At 38.4% G+C, this 20,522-nt stretch overlaps 1 protein-coding gene across 3 annotated transcripts in view; it reads right to left on the bottom strand.

The window, feature by feature from the left end:
* Positions 1 to 20,289, bottom strand: part of LOC117322290 (tax1-binding protein 1 homolog) — a 29,405-nt gene extending 9,116 nt beyond the window's left edge. The window contains exon 1 of one of the 3 annotated variants that reach the window (XM_033877106.1): positions 20,177 to 20,289. The gene's annotated coding sequence lies outside the window, so the exon portion shown is untranslated. Of the gene's footprint in view, positions 1 to 240; positions 325 to 6,661; positions 6,736 to 20,176 lie in introns of those variants that run through there. The other 2 variants (XM_033877105.1, XM_033877107.1) reach the window with 2 other exon arrangements.
* Between the last annotated feature and the right edge of the window lie 233 nt (positions 20,290 to 20,522).

Raw genomic sequence — 20,522 nt, 5'->3', positions numbered from 1 at the left:
CCTCACATCATCAAAGAAATTTGGTTACCATGGTAATGTAAATCTTAGCAATTATAGTTAAAATATAGGTTTAAACTAATAAGCACAAACCATTTTAAGTCTCCGATTTTAGTTATGGTTCATCTCACCCAAATAAACATTAATATCAATTATCCCAAACACTGAGTTGATTAGTGTCCACAAGATTGTAATGACATGTTCAAGCTTTAAAACAAAAATGACTGAATTTAAGTAACAAACCCAAAATCTCCAGTTTTGAAAGACTTTAGGAATTGGAGATCTCCAGTTATACAGTATTGGTCCCCTGTCAGGTGTATAAGTCCACTGTATATATGTTTGACAGGGAAATTGTAATCTACGGAGTAGTTTGTGTATATTCATTGCTGGCAAACGTTCAAGGCATCATGGTGACACATCAACTATATATGTGGAGATGTAAGGTTATTGCATGGTTCTAGCTAGCTAGAGGCCAGCTGTCCACCTTGCATCTGTACTTGGACAAAATATCATAGGTATGCATATGGCTGATAGTAACAAAAAACCCTCTGTCCTTCATGGTCAGGTTTATTTTTGTTGGTTGCAACCATCTGGCCATATTTTGCTTCAGGTTGGAACGAAATTGGTGAAATGGGAAAAAAAAAATTAAGAGTAAATTGACAACTGGAGTAAACTGATAATTATTTGAATTTAACTTAAATATGAATCATTTTACTTTGGAACGGGGCAAATATTACATATCTGTATATTCATCGCCCTAATTGAAGCCAAATTTTGTACTCTTTTATTGAATATTTCAGCATTTTGGCAAAATGGGCTAGGATGTGAGTGAGAATTATGGTCAATTAATTTGCTTTGTACAATTACTTTACCATCAAATAAGGTTAAAATCCATATTTCCATATTTGTCCGTAATACGACATGCCACTCCTTAGAAATGGGAGGTGGCTTACAGTCGAGTTGGGGCTTACTACCTGTTGAGTACTGTATACAATGATATTTAATCCAGACTAAACTATCTATGTTAAAATCACTTAATCCACTGTAATGAACGTGCAAATGTTTTGTGTTTAGGATTTATCATTATAATTAATTATCCTTTATGGACCTCTTCATCTTCCTTGGGATATCTTTTTTTAATACTCTTTAAATAATTAATCACAATCGACTCAATGATAATTCAGACAAGATTATTTTAAGTCAAAATTATATATAGACACTAGTTATTTTCAGGAACATCAAAAACACTTTATAATGAGTCCATGCAAAACATGCGATGAAAAATCTGTAAAGCAATGCAATTGAGATTGAGATTGCATGTACCAGGTACTGAAATTAGCCTTAAGAGGTGTGCACTTGGCTTCCAGTTGACTCTCCCTTGACTTTTAGCAATTTCTGAGAAACAAATCACAATTCCTCAGAAATCTAAAAGCTCAAAGCATATATATGCCAAATAGACATGACCCTTCAAACCCAAGACTCAAATTTTAAAAACATACTCTCAAGTGCCCACTTGGAAGCCCCTTCTGTGTTAATTTAATATTCTTATATGATCATGACACATGGACCAGGAAAGTTTATTTGATCAGAGCCTGAGTATTAGACCATCCAGACATTAATTTGACAGACAACAGGTAGATGCTATATAGCCTTATTTGCCTAATGCCCAAGTTTAATCAATGTTCCTTAATTTAAAGAAACTCCTGAATTTGAAATTTTCCATGTGAAAGCATTATTGGTTTTACATATCTTGGTTAACCCTTTCACCCCTACTGACCATATTGGACTTCAAATGATAAATGAATGGCAGAGTCCACTAAAGTTTCATAGGGTTGAAAGGCTGTTAAGAAATTTCTCCTGAAACTAAGGCCTCAGGTAAACACTTTAAAGTGTTAATTCTGTAACATGTTGAGAGTTTATAACACTTTAAACATATGAATACTCAAATCAAACTTCCTCATTCTTGTATTCAAAAGGCCTGTAATATTGTGTATAAAGATTATCAACCCTTCCTGCGTACATTATATCCCCTAGCCTGTTGCATGTTAAGCTCTTTTCACACAAACTGAAGCACTTACTTTAAGTATAGCGCTACAATTGCAAATGCACAGGACATTATGGCAAACTGTGGCTAAAGAGGCACAGGGACTTATATATAATTAGCACAAATGTCCAACTCATGCTCCATATATAATTTGGTTTCTTTTGGTTTGTTTTTGTTTAACGTCCTATTAACAGCCAGGGTCATTTAAGGACGTGCCAGGTTTTGGAGGTGGAGGAAAGCCGGAGTACCCGGAGAAAAACCACCGGCCCGGCCTACGGTCAGTACCGGAGATATCTCGCAACCCAGAGGTGGAGGACTAGTGATAGTGATAAAGTGTTGGGACACCTTAACCACTCGGCCACCGCCCCCCCCCCCCCCATATATAAAGTATCAACTGGTATTGATATATGCATCAAGGGAATTAATTATATAACTCCCCTGAAGAGAAAACCAGACTAATGGTTTGAAATTGTAATTGTATTTCTTATATTATGTTACAGGTTATTAATGACACTTTCGTATATACCACTGTCAAGAGAAATGTTTCAGATCGTTCCAAATGTTCACACAAAGAAATTGGCCTGGTATTGAGTAAGTTATGACATAATTTGAAAAAGTAGGTAGATTAGACTTGGTCGACGAATGCATGGTTCTGACCAAACAGGATCCTGGTTGCTACTTATATTCAGGAAATACACAGATTTGATACTTATATGATGTTGTTAGATATACAAACCAAGTTCACATCAATAGTTGATTTAGAATAGAGTACATGTACAAATGTATGTTGTCAAATATAGAATATGTTTCACTGAATTAAATATTTTAGCTCACTCACTGATCGAGACAGGAAGACGAAGAAACATCCCACGAGAAGCAAGAATTTATAAACAATGTATTTATAACTCCCTTGATGCGGAAGATGAGTTCCATTTTTACTTACTTGGAACAAATTTCAGAATCTTATAAAAAAAAATTGGGAAAAACACTTAATAGGCTTATAAGGCTATAAAGCTTCTATCTAAATTTGCAAAGTATTAATTAATGAACTATGTGCATTAGGTAAATTATTTTCAAATCAAATAAGCTAAGAATTGCTTGAATATGTTTTGATTTGATAAATTTGTATATATTGTATGTAATAAGAGATTTGTTCTTCATTTTTTTGCATTGCATTTCTATTATATTTTTACTCTGTTACACTGATGGGCAAATGGCCTAAAGTTATGACTAAAACTTGAAACTTAATCATGAATATACAAAAAAAAGTAAGAAAGATGAAATTATAGATTGTATCAGAGATCAGGAAAGGTAGATTAGACTTAATAATAGATTTAATAAACAAGGAAGTAATTTTCCCATTGTAATCTGAACAATACAGATATTAATTCATATAAAAGTTCCAAACAAACAGGATATACATTTTATAGAATACGTATAAGTACATATTTTGAAATCCACAAATGACTCATATACAGTTAATATATTATTAATGCATTCATTCAAATAAAGGTGAAAAGCCTCCTACATGAAATACCAGGTTTAGTCATTTTCATTCATAAATATATATACATATACAAGATATGTACACTTGATTAGAATTTTTTTTAAACTGTTGTGCTGTGTTGGTGAATAAAAACAGACAGTTGTGTTGTAGTGTGCTTTGTATATTGTGTATTGTATACTATTTGTTGAAAAAGCAAATAAAAAATTTCCAAAGAGAAAAAAAAACCCAGAATTCATTCAAATGTATCCATCCCCAAGATTGCATTCATAAATATATATAGTCTGTATGTAAATGTATTGACAATGTACATAATCTGACAATTGTTTGGTGGTTGTATAAGTATATAGCTACTGTCATAATCAAGCTTTGACAATACCATGGCCTATGACCTACAGATAGAGTCAGTGATAGCTATATAGGTCAATCAATTCTATATTAGGGGTGACAACTTTACCCCAAGATAAAACCCACGATACTAAATTCCAAGATTTACATATAATAATGGTTCTTTCAAGTTCAGATACACAAATGTGTATATTATCATTTTCTTATGTAGTCTATATGTATATGTCCAACTCAGACAAGAAAAACCTAATGGACAACTACATCTAGGGCTATTTATCTATCTATATATACATGTAGATAATTAATGACAATTGGTTTCTTTGGATATTGACGAAGTATTTTATATATATATATTGACCAAAACTAGCACAATCTCTTTATGTGTTGAAACAATATTTATTAGTTCCAATCACAGAATACAATTGTATGAAAATAAGTTCTAAATATAACTTTCATTTTTAATATGTACATACTTGCCAACTTTTTAAAATTCTCATGGGGGAGAAAGTGCGTGAGCGACATTTTTGACCGGAAAACACATTTCACGCGCGACACATTTAGCAAACAAAAACTAAGGGGAGATAATTTGCTACTGGAAAATAAATTCCTTGCATGAACACTTAAGCTTCCTTCCCTCACAGAAAAAAAGGGGGGAAAACACTTATTTCAAGCTTGGCCAATGATCTTTTTTATTCAAGTTTGGAAAGATAATTATATAAGCAACAAGTTACAAAAAAATAGCTGCAAAATTACATCATTTTTAATTATTTCTGGAAATGATTTAACTCACTGTTCACTCTAAATAAAAGTATTTACTTAGATATGTTATGAAAATTATGTTGTAAGATAGATGTCCGACAATTAAATGTAAATTATCACAATGATATCACTTTCTATCAAGCTTTCTCTCCAGCAGTAAACTTGAAAAGAAAATACCTAAAATGTCACGATAAATATCTAGAGTACAATATAATATCTGAATGAAATTTCAAATGTTTCCTTTGGAATTCAACAAAGACAATAATACAAAAAAATATATAAAAAGGGCTGTACCAGCAGTTGTAATCACTATAGGCTTTCAAAGTTTTAACATGACAGTATTTAGTTTAAGAAAGTGAGTATTTGTGGACATGTTTTTGTGGTTTTAAAATGTGAATTGGGAAAGTTTCTGCCAAAATAAGTCTCTGCTAATTGACACCTAAGTATGCTGATGCTACGGTGATTGAAACGACATTACCTACCGGCAACCAGGCCTTCGGTCTAAATGGTCGTTATTGTGAATTTATTTCCTTGAGCTAATTATTTAAAGATCAGCCAATGTTTAAATACAGTTAACATTCCAATAAGTAATATGTCACATTCGATACTCCGTTGATAACATTGCCAGTGTTGTTTTCACTTTTACTGTCCGAGATATACTGTCAAGTAGAGGTCGTTTATGCGCTTGACATCAAAGGCAGTATAGGAAGCCATTTACAAGCGTTTAATCAACCATGACTGACCTGCTACAAAACCATCACCACGCGTCCTCAGCTTAATTGGTTTTAATTAATTGATTATTTATCGGGGTATTGTCACCCTTGCAGTCAGTGAAGTGTCAGAATTTCGTTACGGTCTGTGAGCAGGTCAGTTAACTGACCAATGCCCCACACATATGTCTTTCAACAGCCAGCAAGCGTTACCTGTCATAGGCCTAAGTGAATCTAACAAGATGAATAGGGGCTCCATACGGGGTTATCAAGACATATTCTCCAAAATCGGGAGAATACACTATGTTTTATCTATACGATCGGGAGACGGGGCAGGGAGTCTGAAATCGGGAAATTCCCGACTAAATCGGGAAAGTTGGCAAGTATGTACATAATGTATATTTTAGTAATTTTGCCAAAATTAATATTAACTTTGTTTTGACTCAAATTGATAACCTGAAAGTAAAGTTTACTGATCTTAAATTATTAACTTAAAAGCTGATATGACTAAGTCCTGTATAAGACAAAATTGACTTTTATTGCCAGAGTATACAAATGTATACTAGCACTAGGCCTAGTTAGGCACAGGTAAAAACATCACAGGTATAGTCACATGGGCACTGCCCATCAGGATGTATTCTGTATGGGGCGTTACAGGTAACACAGCACTACTCGTCTACCTGTACTTGAACGTAACTACGTGTAAAGGTTTTGGTCTACATTAACTTATTGTAACAGTGAAAAACATATACAGTACATGTACATTTACATTAATATTACTATATATACAATGTACTTAATTAGGCCTACCACTACTAAATAACCTACATGTTCTGTACAGTACTGAGTTACATACTAATCTGAGAGATAAAAGAATAAAATCAAGAGTAAAAAAAATTCTTGTATCTTGTTCTTCTCCGTGTTTGCCAAATCCTTATCAAACTCAAATGGCTAGACCCCCCCCCCCCCCCCCCCCCCCCCCCCCCCCCCCCCCGGTTTCTGATATATATCATAAAGACAGGCTTAGCTGAAAGATTTGGTTCAATTTTGATCTAGATTACGGTTAAATATATGTTACATCCATTTTGAATTTAGAATTCGTTCTATTTTGTGTTATACAGCTGTTACCACTGGTTAACGGGTTATATAAAACACGTTTTCGTCGATATCTTGACAACATGATGTCGAGTTCTCTCCGTAGATTTCACGACTGAGAGGAGAGTCTTTAAACAAAACATCGTACTAACATAAGATATTGACACATATTGAATGTACCATGGATCCCAAAAACATACTTACATGACGCATTTGTAGGTGTGTTTCTCAAATATATTTGCAAATGGCGTTCCCCAACTATTTCTTTCTATTTATAGAAATATGGGATATTCCCTTTTGGATAATAAAAAAACACGGTCGAGTTATCTCCCTTACACCACACCACTAGGTACTGCGCGCGGTAACAAATATATATATATATATATATAGTCTTGAACATGCTTATGTTAGTACTATCAATATATTCTGACGTCACTTATCTCATTATGACGACATTATCATTGAATTAATCAAATTGGACAAAGAAAATGATAATACATGAATTATATCATAACCATTTTGTCCAATTTAAATTGTTAAAACATAACTCTCATTTCATTTATCACTCAAACATGTACACGTGTACAATGTACATGTATATATAATTTTTGAAATTGATAACATTCCACATTGTCCCTTTACGAAATCACATAACCACGTGAGTCTTAGTTTTGGGGTTTATAGGACACAATGACTCATGCTTATCTAAAATGATAATATAGATGTGATCGATTGATCGAGAAAAAAAATAGGCATTAAAAGTTGTCTTCGCCTATGCTCCAGTAGTGAACATTTTTTTTTTTTTTAAATGTTCTTCCCCAAGTAAAATCTACTCCTGTCCGTTACCTTTTTCTTTTATTCTCACTTGTATACACACGGCGATATATCATAAAAGTTGATTAAAATACTAGACCAACGAATAATTGACAAATTCGCTTTCCATATCAAAATTTCTCCCATCGTTTTTACAGATTTTTATCATGTTTTACCTCCCTTTTCTATCAACCCCTGGGGTAGGGCAGAATGATAATCGTCTTCTACCCCGAGGGAGTGTCAGAGAAATCTCCAACCCTCAGGTTGATATTCTTGTTGTCTTAACCTCGGCAGATCTTATTCTATTAATCGAGTTTTAGAAGAAATACCACAATTAATACACGTAGTTCCTTTTTTATTCATTTTACAACAATTGCGAAACACAAAACTTATATTAATCATACTTGCTTGCCCGGATGGAAGCGTGCAAGGGGTGTTACTGTTGGAGGAAACCGGAGTACCCTGAAAACCCACGTGGTCGGGAAAGTGACCCCATACGGAATGGTTTGAGGTCAGTTCGGATAACACAGGGATGTCTATATATATATATACCTCCTAGTTATTAATATGATTAGAACACCAGTCGACAGCGCCACGGGAATACACTGAAACATGACTTCAAAAAAGTAGACATTGAACATGCAGACGATATTGCATTATTAACCAGTTCCAGAGAACAGATGCAGACGTTGAAGTCAATTGGTTAAATACACAAAATCAACTGACCTCAGCGTCTATGTAACATGCGCAAGAGCGAGTGGATAAGGGCTAGACGATTAAAACAGCTTGATCTACCTAGGAGGGACAAACAACATCACAGGAGGAACAGACAACATCACAGGAGATACAGACAACATCACAGGAGGAACAGACAACATCAAAGGAGGTACAGACAACATCACAGGAGGGGCAGACAACACCGCAAGAGGTACAGACAACATCACAGGAGGGACAGACAACATCACAGGAGGTACAGACAACATCACGGGAGGTACAGACAACACCACAAGAGGTACAGACAACATCACAGAGTTACAGACAACATCACAGGAGATACAGACAACATCACAGGAGGTACAGACAACATCACAGGAGGTACAGACAACATCACAGGAGGTACAGACAACATCACAGGAGGTACAGACAACATCACAGGAGGTACAGACAACATCACAGGAGGTACAGACAACATCACAGGAGTTACAGACAACACCACAAGAGGCGGTACAGAAACATTCACAGGAGGTACAGACAACATCACAGGAGGTACAGACAACATCACCAGACGGTACAGACAACACCTACAAGAGGTGACAGACAACATCCACAAGAGGCTACAGACACACATCTACAGGAGGTACAGGACAACATTCACAAGGAGGTACAGACAACATCACAGGAGGTCGACAACACCACAAGAGGTACAGAAACATCACAGGAGAGGAAAGAAAAACATCACAGAGGTACAGAAAAACATCACATTAGGGGACAGACAACATTACAGGAGATACAGACAACATCACAGGAGATACAGACAACATCACAGGAGGGACAGACAACATCACAGGGGCACAGACAACATCACAGGAGGTACAGACAACATCACGGGAGGGACAGACAACATCACAGGAGTTACAGAAAACATCACAGGAGGTACAGACAACATCACAGGAGGGACAGAAAACATCACGGGAGGTACAGACAACATCACAGGAGGTACAGACAACATCACAGGAGGTACAGACAACATCACAGGAGGGCGGACAACATCACAGGAGGTACAGACAACACCACAGGAGGTACAGACAACATCACAGGAGGGACAGACAACATCACAGGAGGAACAGACAACACCACCGGAGGTACAGACAACATCACAGGAGGTACAGACAACATCACAGGAGGAACAGACAACACCACAGGAGGTGACAGACAACATCACAGGAGGTACAGACAACATCACAGGAGGTACAGACAACATCACAGGAGGGACAGACAACATCACAGGAGGTACAGACAACATCACAGGAGGTACAGACAACATCACAGGAGGTACAGACAACATCACAAGAGGTACAGACAACATCACAGGAGGTACAGACAACATCACAGGAGGTACAGACAACACCACAGAGGGACAGACAACATCACAGAGTGACAGACAACATCACAGGAGGACAGACAACATCACAGGACAGGAGGACAGACAACATCACAGGAGATACAGACAACACCACAGGAGGGCGGACAACATCACAGGAGGGACAGACAACATCACAGGAGGTACAGACAACACCACCGGAGGGCGGACAACATCACAGGAGGGACAGACAACATCACAGGAGGGACAGACAACATCACAGGAGGAACAGACAACATCACAGGAGTTACAGACAACATCACAGGAGGGACAGACAACATCACAGGAGGTACAGACAACATCACAGGAGATACAGACAACATCACAGGAGGTACAGACAACATCACAGAGGTACAGACAACATCACAGGAGGGACAGACAACATCACAGGAGTTACAGACAACATCACAGAGTGACAGACAACATCACAGGAGGGACAGACAACATCACAGGAGTTACAGACAACATCACAGGAGGTACAGACAACATCACAGGAGGTACAGACAACATCACAGGAGTACAGACAAACATCCAGGAGGTACAGACAACATCACAGGAAGCCACAAGAGTACGACAAAACCCCCAGGAAAAAACCTCACAGGGCCAACAACCCACAGGGGTACAACAAAATCACAGGGGTACAAAACATCACGAGGGCGGACAACATCACAGGAGGGACAGACAACATCACGGAGGAAGACAAAAATCACGAGACAAAACACCACAAGGGGGCGACAACATCACAGGAGTACAACAACACCACAGAGAACAAAAACATCCGGGGGACAACAAAATCACGGAGGCAAAAAACCCCAAGGGCCGCAACATCACAGGGGGGACGAAAACTCACAGGAGGTAAACAACACACCGAGGACAGACAACATACAGAGAAAAGACAACATCCAGGAAGAACGACAACTCACAGGATGAAGACAAAATCACGAGGAAGACAAAACAAGGGGGTACAACAAAATCCGGGGGGGACGAAACATCACCGAGTTACAAAACATCACTCAACAAAATGGGGGGTACAACAAAAATACAGGGGGAAAAGACAACTCACGATTCAGACAAAATCACGGAGGGCAAAAACACACAGGAGGGGGAGACAAATTTACGGGGGTACAACAAAATCACGGGGGGACAAAACACTCAAAAACCAAAAGGAGTTACAGAAACTCACAAGGTTTCGCAAAAATCACAAGGGACAAAACATCACGGGGGAAAACACAACCCCAGGAAAAAAACAAATCACAGGGGGAAGAAACATCACCGGAGGTACGACAACTCCACATGAAAAACAATTTCAACATACAGGGGGGGAAAAAACACAACATCCAAAATTTGAGGGACACACCCTCCGGAGGGACAGACAAAACACAAGGAGACAACATTACAGGAGGTAAGACCATTACGGAGGTACAACAACATCACAGTGTACAAAAACTCACAAAGGACAGACAAAATCACAGGGTACGACCTTTTAAGGGGGTACGACAAAATCAAGGAGGGACAGACAAAAATCACAGGGGGTACAGCAACACACGGAGGTACAGACAACATCACAGGAGGGACAGACAACATCACAGGAGGTACAGACAACATCACAGGAGGGACAGACAACATCACAGGAGGGACAGACAACATCACAGGAGGTACAGACAACATCACAGGAGGTGACAGACAACATCACAGGAGGGACAGACAACATCACAGGAGGTACAGACAACACCACAGAGGTACAGACAACATCACAGGAGGGACAGACAACATCACAGGAGGGCGGACAACATCACAGAGGGACAGACAAACATCACAGGAGGTACAGACAACATCACAGGAGGTACAGACAACATCACAGGAGGTACAGACAACATCACAGGAGGTACAGACAACATCACAGGAGGTACAGACAACATCACAGGAGGTACAGACAACATCACAGGAGGTACAGACAACATCACAGGAGGTACAGACAACATCACAGGAGGTACAGACAACATCACAGGAGGGACAGACAACATCACAGGAGGTACAGACAACATCACAGAGGGACAGACAACATCACAGGAGGGACAGACAACATCACAGGAGGGACAGAAAACATCACAGGAGGGTACAGACAACATCACAGGAGATACAGACAACACCACAGGAGGAACAGACAACATCACAGGAGATACAGACAACACCACAGGAGGAACAGACAACATCACAGGAGGTATAGACAACATCACAGGAGGTACAGAAAACATCACAGGAGGGACAGAAAACATCACAGGAGTTACAGACAACATCACAGGAGGTACAGACAACATCACAGGAGGGACAGACAACACCACAGGAGGTACAGACAACATCACAGGAGGAACAGACAACATCACAGGAGGTACAGACAACATCACAGGAGGTACAGACAACACCACAAGAGGTACAGACAACATCACAGGAGCTATAGACAACATCACAGGAGGTACAGACAACATCACAGGAGCTATAGACAACATTACAGGAGATACAGACATCACTACATGAGGTACAGACAACATCACAGGAGGAACAGACAACATCACAGGAGGTACAGACAACATCACAGGAGGGCGGACGACATCACAGAGTGACAGACAACACCACAGGAGGGACAGAAAACATCACAGGAGGGGCAGACAACATCACAGGAGGGACAGACAACATGACAGGAGGAACAGACACCATCACAGGAGGGACAGACAACATCACAGGAGATACAGACAACATCACAGGAGGTACAGACAACATCACAGAGTGACAGACAACATCACAGGAGGTACAGACAACATCACAGGAGCTATAGACAACATCACAGGAGCTATAGACAACATTACAGGAGGGACAGACAACATCACAGAATGACAGACAACATCACAGGAGGTACAGACAACATCACAGGAGATACAGACAATAACCAAATGAGGGCAATCTCGGAACTCACAGAATGGGACATACAAAAAGATCTTCAGGATGCCTTTTGGCGACACTTTCTTGTTGCTTCGGGAACAATAAAGAACACGTCCCTGTAAAACTTCGCCCCAACATGGCGTCCACAAAACATCATCGGGCAGAGTTAAAATATCGAACACTCATTTTACCCTTATCAATACGACATTAGTTAATACATATGCGTTCAATTATTGTTTTTAAGGATGTGTAACCTTTCCTTAACAGCCAGTCATTTGACGGACATATTGCCTAGAACAGTTAAGACGATACCACGGAAACAAAAGACACGAGGAAATATGTGTCAAACCATGACTATCAATGTCAAATTTCAATTCTTATTTTCGGAAAAGATATTATTTACAATAGCAGTATAAGAATTTCAATTTCAATAACAATTAAACACTTGCTATATTGTATTTATTGTCAGTAGACCACGCGCCATTCTATTTATCTGTCACCAAGGTTGCATTTATACTGACAATAAATACAATTTAACAAGCGTTTGTTAAATAAATGCGATCTGGACGATCATTTTAACCAGTTTGTAAAGGCTACATAATCGTGATACCATGCGTATACTGTAAGACAATATTTACTGGCTGTCAGGAATGAGAACAAAGTAACCACAAAATGTAACTTCTCTTTTGAGTCGACGCATGTGTGAATAATTTCACTATTTCACAGAATTCCAAAAGGTGATTCACGTCGGGGATATGTCCAGCTCTACAGACATTGCCATAGCTGTTAAATGATTAAATCATGGTCCTGTTTTATATAACATGAAAATGGTTTGTTTTCTGACGTTTCAATAGCAGATTTCTCGTCATATTTTATATTATAACCAGAATACTTTAAAGGTAAGGTATCCCGTTCGCTTTTCCCCATCGCCAGTATTGTATTTGATAATTTTATGTGTTTTCCATGCGTTTTAAATGCTTTGTTTGCTTGTATTTAAACCTCATGAAGGAGGAAATATGCAACGACCAGATCGGGACTCGAACATAGGACTTCCGAACTCTAGACGGACGTTCTAACTACTTAAGCTATCTGGCTTTCTCCCCTTCGGCACCAAGATACACTGAGGCCCAATACCACATATATGAGTATTAAGGTTGTGTGCCAAATGTAATAGGAGAGGGTAATTACCACGACCAGGCCGGGACGCGAAACTGAGACTCGAACCCGGAACCTCCGAACTGTAGACTACACACTAGCCATTCGTGTTATCCAGTTTCCTGCGTTCGGCCCAGTCCCGTTCCGCTACATTGTTATTGAGAACAAACGAAATTTATCTAGACTGCTAATTTCAAAATTTAATGATCGTCAGCATTTACGCTTTTATTGCCATGTTCAACTATTTGTTATAACCCCCGTGTGAATTGTCGTTAGTTTACTTTATACTTAGGTCGGGTGTTCCCCATCTTTGTTATGATGTTTACATTTTTCCGCATCGCGCATGCGCGTAAGTATTTGTTTACATATGTCAACGAACAATGAAAATATGAAATAGATAATCTAGTTGCTGAAGCGTAATATATTTTTTTTTCATTATGCTTAAACAAATTGTTATAGACACTTAAAATTTATAATTTACATAAAGTGCATAACTTTTTACATAATTTTAAATCTTATACCCTTTTTTATATATGATCTAAGTGAGAATCTAACCATTTAGTCCCTTTAATAAGGTGATTTATTTCTTAATGCATATTTTATGATAATATAAGGTTTTCCAAAATTATTATGACTTCTGTGATATTTTCATGAAACATTTATCAATGCTTTTATATAATTAAGATTCATGATTATTCGTGTTTTGTGAAACATCAATGGTATTTGCTCCTTGTATGTACGCCTCTCCATACAAAGGTACGACTGACACTATTTCAACATTTAATTGTCTCGGTATGGCATTTATAGTCAATATGAATAACACAGCTTTGCAGACAATCTTCATAGTTTACTCTTAACAATATGTGTGTATCTGAAGCTAGCATCATAAAGCTCGCTTGCATACGAGTATAAATAGCCCACAAGACATACATGCATTGCAGTTCAACTCCTGACTCACGTTTTTTATGAATATTTTAATTTAATTAAAACTAAAACAATTTATTCATTATCGATATTAAAAGATGGAACAGACATTTTAATCAGTTTCGTCTCCATGGTTGTTATGACTATGATATAATATCTATCACGCGAGTAATGGCATTTATTGTCTGACAAATGCCACATGTCTGGTGTGTTTATATGATGGAAATAACGAGGCATATATACCGTTATAGAAACACTAATTGTTTTTAAAGGTTTGCTTGTTTGGTTTGCTGGGTTTATCGCCCCGTGAATAGCCAGGGTCATTAGAGGCGGGGTCTCCTTGTAGTAGTTGGTGACTACCTCATTGAACAATATAGCAGAGGTCACTCTAATCGACTGAGCTTTCTGAGGAGTTAGGATGATAACTTACGGTGCCATATGCAGATGTTTTATTGAAGTATCACCTTACGTAATTACATTAAAACATACACATGCCAATGAGAAATCACAGAAAATTTCATCACAAAAGCCACTCTAAAAGAGTTATGAGAGACTGAAGAGATTTCAAATAGAGGGGAAAATATGTTATGTAGCTTCAATAAAAACTTTACACCAGATTAAAAATATCAGTCTCCAGAAAGTAAAACAATTAAGTGGTACATTAAATTTCTTAGGCAATTTGAAAACTCACACGGCTTTGGCACAGAATTTTACAGTGTCTGTCTGAACGAACATAATGCAGCTTCTGAGCGTTGCTAAACTGATAAAAATTAGCGTCACAATTTTTCCTCATAAATTGGACATCCTATCACTACATGTACCTCATTCTTGATCTCATCACCAGAAGAAAAAAAAACAAAAAAACTTTCATCCAAGGCGAAATGTTCATATCTGCCAGTTTCCAAGCTTAAAGGAGCGACTCCACATCGAAATTTAACGAGGGCTCTACGATGTGGCCTTGGGTGGGTCACTTTAAGATATATTATTTAAAAACAAATAAATCTTTTAACTTAACTGTATGTCCGGAGTGTGTTTTCTCCCGTCCCACGAAGTGCTCGTGGGTTGATCATGGGTAACTAGCCAATTCTCTTTATGCTCATTACGTCACTAATCAATTTCCAAAAGCACAGTTCTTTGAATATTCTGATGCCAAGAATGTCAATCAGGTTAAGGAGATGGGCTTTCTCTGTACCATGGATGTGCCAATTTTTACAATCATGGCTCGCCAAAGGCGGTACCGCCGAAAAACACGGCCTTTTATCCGTATAATATCCATGCTTGTATTTGAATATTAAATGCAACACATGTAAATAATGAAATATTTTAGTGACAGCTGTCAGTTAAAGGGACATTACTTCGTTTGAATAAAGTGCATGTCACTAAAATGAAACTTATTGGGAAAATGTGCATTTTCTCCAAGTAGTAAAAGCTATAATCTTTAAATTAATACGGCAGTTTTACTCTCAACGGTAACCAAAGTGCTTCGGGTATTAAATCATAAACATTCTTAATTCGACCCGATGTATCACTAATTACCGCAAAGGCAAACGGTATTTGTGTACGAAACGTCATTTTTTTCTGTAAATTTCGGCGTTACTTTCATTACACACAACCAATGGGACACTACACTCACCAATGGGACACTACACTCACCAATGGGACACTACACTCACCAATGGGACACTACACTCACCAATGGGACACTACACTCACCAATGGGACACTACACTCACCAATAGGGACACTACACTCACCAATGGGACACTACACTCACCAATGGGACACTACACTCACCAATGGGACACTACACTCACCAATGGGACACTACACACAACCAATGGGACATTACACTCACCAATGGGACATTACAGTCACCAATGGGACACTACACACAACCAATGGGACACTACACTCACCAATGGGACACTACACTCACCAATGGGACACTACACTCACCAATGGGACACTACACTCACCAATGGGACACTACACTCACCAATGGGACACTACTCTCACCAATGGGACACTACACTCACCAATGGGACACTACACACAACCAATGGGACATTACACTCACCAATGGGACATTACAGTCACCAATGGGACACTACACACAACCAATGGGACACTACTCTCACCAATGGGACACTACAATCACCAATGGGACACTACACACAACCAATGGGACACTACACTCACCAATGGGACACTACTCTCACCAATGGGACACTACACTCACCAATGGGACACTACACACAACCAATGGGACACTACTCTCACCAATGGGACACTACACTCACCAATGGGACACTACACTCACTAATGGGACACTACACACAACCAATGGGACACTACTCTCACCAATGGGACACTACACTCACCAATGGGACACTACACTCACTAATGGGACACTACACTCACCAATTGGACACTACACTCACCAATTGGACACTACACTCACCAATTGGACACTACACTCACCAATGGGACACTACTTTCACTAATGGGACACCACACTCACCAATGGGACACTACACTCACCAATGGGACACTACACTCACCAATGGGACACTACTCTCACCAATGGGACACTACACTCACCAATGGGACACTACACACAAACAATATGACACTACACTCACCAATGACACTACACTCACCAATGGGACACTACACTCACCAATGGGACATTACACTCACCAATGGGACACTACACTCACCAATGGGACACTACACTCACCAATGGGACACTACACTCACCAATGGGACATTACACACAACCAATGGGACACTACACTCACCAATGGGACACTACTCTCACCAATGGGACACTACACTCACTAATGGGACACTACACACAACCAATGGGACACTACACTCACCAATGGGACACTATACTCACCAATTGGACACTACACTCACCAATTGGACACTACAGTCACCAATTGGACACTACACTCACCAATGGGACACTACACTCACCAATGGGACACTACACACAACCAATGGGACACTACACTCACCAATGGGACACTATACTCACTAATGGGACACTACACACACCAATGGGACACTACACTCACCAATGGGACACTATACTCACCAATTGGACACTACACTCACCAATGGGACACAATACTCACCAATGGGACACTATACTCACCAATTGGACACTACACTCACCAATTGGACACTACACTCACCAATGGGACACTACTCTCACCAATGGGACACTTCACTATCCAATGGGACACTACACCCACCAATGGGACACAATACTCACCAATGGGAGACTACACTCACCAGTGGGACACTTCACTATCCAGTGGGACACTAAACTCATCCATTAGGCTAGCTCGCCAGCCACTGTGACGTTAGATGTATATTTACCGACACCTAGGAAAAAATAGCACCCCAAAAAGCAGCTCCGTAGCTTATTGTTGACCATAAACGCTAAGAACATGTATGTTCTAGTTACATGTATGCTCTGTCGTAACATAAAATTATGATTAGATGACGTCATTATAGGTACAATTGTCATTATAAATTTATTGCAGTATTTGAACTTTATGAAGGAAAAATGTGTGTTAAAATCATTCTGATTAAGTTTCTAACCATAAGAGATTTGTGAAACTCGCTAAAACTGTATGTATGCCCACACGATATACTAAATCTATCAGAACCATTCATCATAACATATAGATACACAATATTGTAACAGGATGCACGGGGCATAAAAATATAAAGCTCGCCATTATGATTAAGAGAATGAACAAGTACGTAGCACTAATACAATGTAAACAGACAGTTATATTTATTACTTAAAGTCACGGATTGCCGTATTTGAGCTGTATATAAACTTATAGGTAGATAACCGATACCTCTGTGAAGTTGATTACTTATTCCTTATTCCTTATTCCATTACTTATTCGATTTCTCTTTACTAATTAACACTTAAGATGGTTCAAAACTAATTAATAGGCATTCCCAATACACATTCCACCATTCCATTCCTAATCCATACATTATTACTTGTCCAATTCCCCCATTCCTTATTCGATTCTCTCTCTTGAAGAAGAAACTAGGTATGGATAAGGAATGAAATGGTCGACTGAATGATGGGAATGCGTAATGATGAGTTTTGAACCATTTTAAGTGTTCATTATTGAAGAGAAATCGAATAAGTAATGAAGGAATCGAATAAGTAATGAGAAATTCGAATAAGTAATGAAGGAATTGAAGAAGAAACTAGGTATGGATAAGGAATGAAATGGTCGACTGGATGATGGGATTGCTTAATAATTAGATTTGAACCATTTAAAGTGTTTATTAGTAAAGAGTAAACGAATAAGTAATGGAATAAGGAATAAGGAATAAGTAATCAACTTCACGGAGGTATAACCGATTAGTATAGCCCGAAACTCCACTGGCCGGTTGACACCAAACATGGTGTCAGGCTTCAGAAAAAAACTCGGGCTAATCACCGCTAAAGTCTAGGTTTAACATGCAAACTTAACTATTATCAGTTGTGAGTATTATCTAGAAGCGAGTGAATTTGTTTTTGTTTGTTTAAGGGGGTTAACGCCCTCGTAACAGTCAAGGTCATATGATGACGGGTGTCAAGGAGACACCTATAGAGAAAAACAAAGCAGAGAAACAGAGCAGTGAGGAAAGAAAGGGAAGATTTAAGATCCCAAGTATTGCAAAGACAGGAGAAGATCTAAATTTGGTCCCTTCAATGCCCTTTATAGAAGACACTGAAGGAAAATCCCTGATTCTTCAGGGGGATGGGGTACTTTTAGTCTCCTTCTGCAATCAAAATGCAGTGGGGTACAGCGCGGGACACTGTATTGGGCTCCCCAATGTCTCGTGAACAGAAGACAAATCAGAAACCAACGCCGACCCTGTAGGGGGCCCCACAGTTAGTCGCTTCTTACGACATGCAGCAAGATACAACAGACATATTCTTCCCCCACTTCCGCTCGGGAAGAAGCGAGTAAAATGTATTAGATTCTAAACTTGATGTCTTAGAGATGTCTTTAATACTGCGACTCACAAATTAAAAAAAAAATCATTGTGTTCAAGTAGATATGCATTTAAACGAATTAAACAAAATAGAGACATCTATAAAAGAAATACTATGCCTAAATAAAAATTTAACACGTCTTTAGATAATTTAGCGATATCTATATATCAATGTTATAGGAAAGATCTTTAAATGATTATGAATCGAATATCTTAAAGCATCATTTTGAAGATATACGTCTGCTCCAGTTAAGGTATACATCTTAATATATACATATATTTCATAAAAAATATCTATATCTCGTAATTTTACAGTTTATTAATTTAAATGAATTAAATATGGTAGGAAAGAATTAATTAATATAAATTTAAATATTGCGGAGATATGTCAGTAGATATCAGGAACATATGCTAGATCGTTATATTTGTCTACGTCATCATTTACATATTTCTGTTTACATTATTGAAGATGCATCGGTTTTCGGGACTAATATTTGAAGTAGATTTGCTATAAATTAAACATTAAGTTAATTAGATATTAAGTTGATTTGCTGTATCAAATTGTGATGTCTGTAAAGATGCTATTAAAATGCAGACTTATAAATGCCCCAGTGAATTGCAGTGAATATGAAAGTACAAAAATTGTATACATGTAGTGCCATTCTGCTGTCTGCACTGTCATAACAGTGGACTATATTCAATATCAGATACCAAGATATACTTACGTTTTTACTTGTTGGTTTTAGTCACAGAATAACAAATATATATACTCCCAATGCATCTGTATACAGACAAGAAAGTTGAGAATGAAGGAAGATTAAAGTAAAACGTATTTCGGTATTTTGAATGGGTATTCCCCAACAAGATATTCCCCTGGGGCTCCTCAAGGGTATTGACGTTCGATACTGTGTATATACAAACACACACACGTACCTGGTAGACATGATTTTATCGGACACGGTTCAGTTGAGGGCCTCTGAATTTCATCCAGATTTCACCGCTGGTTTTTTTCCAGTTTTTACCTTTCGAGCGCAGACGTCTTGTGAATACCATGCAACCCAATACTAACGA

This window comes from Pecten maximus, chromosome 2 (genome assembly GCF_902652985.1).
Source record: "Pecten maximus chromosome 2, xPecMax1.1, whole genome shotgun sequence".
NCBI classification, from domain to species: Eukaryota; Metazoa; Mollusca; class Bivalvia; order Pectinida; family Pectinidae; genus Pecten; species Pecten maximus.
The sequence above is the reverse complement of the archived record's forward strand: the minus strand, read 5'-3'. Positions and strand labels throughout refer to the sequence as shown.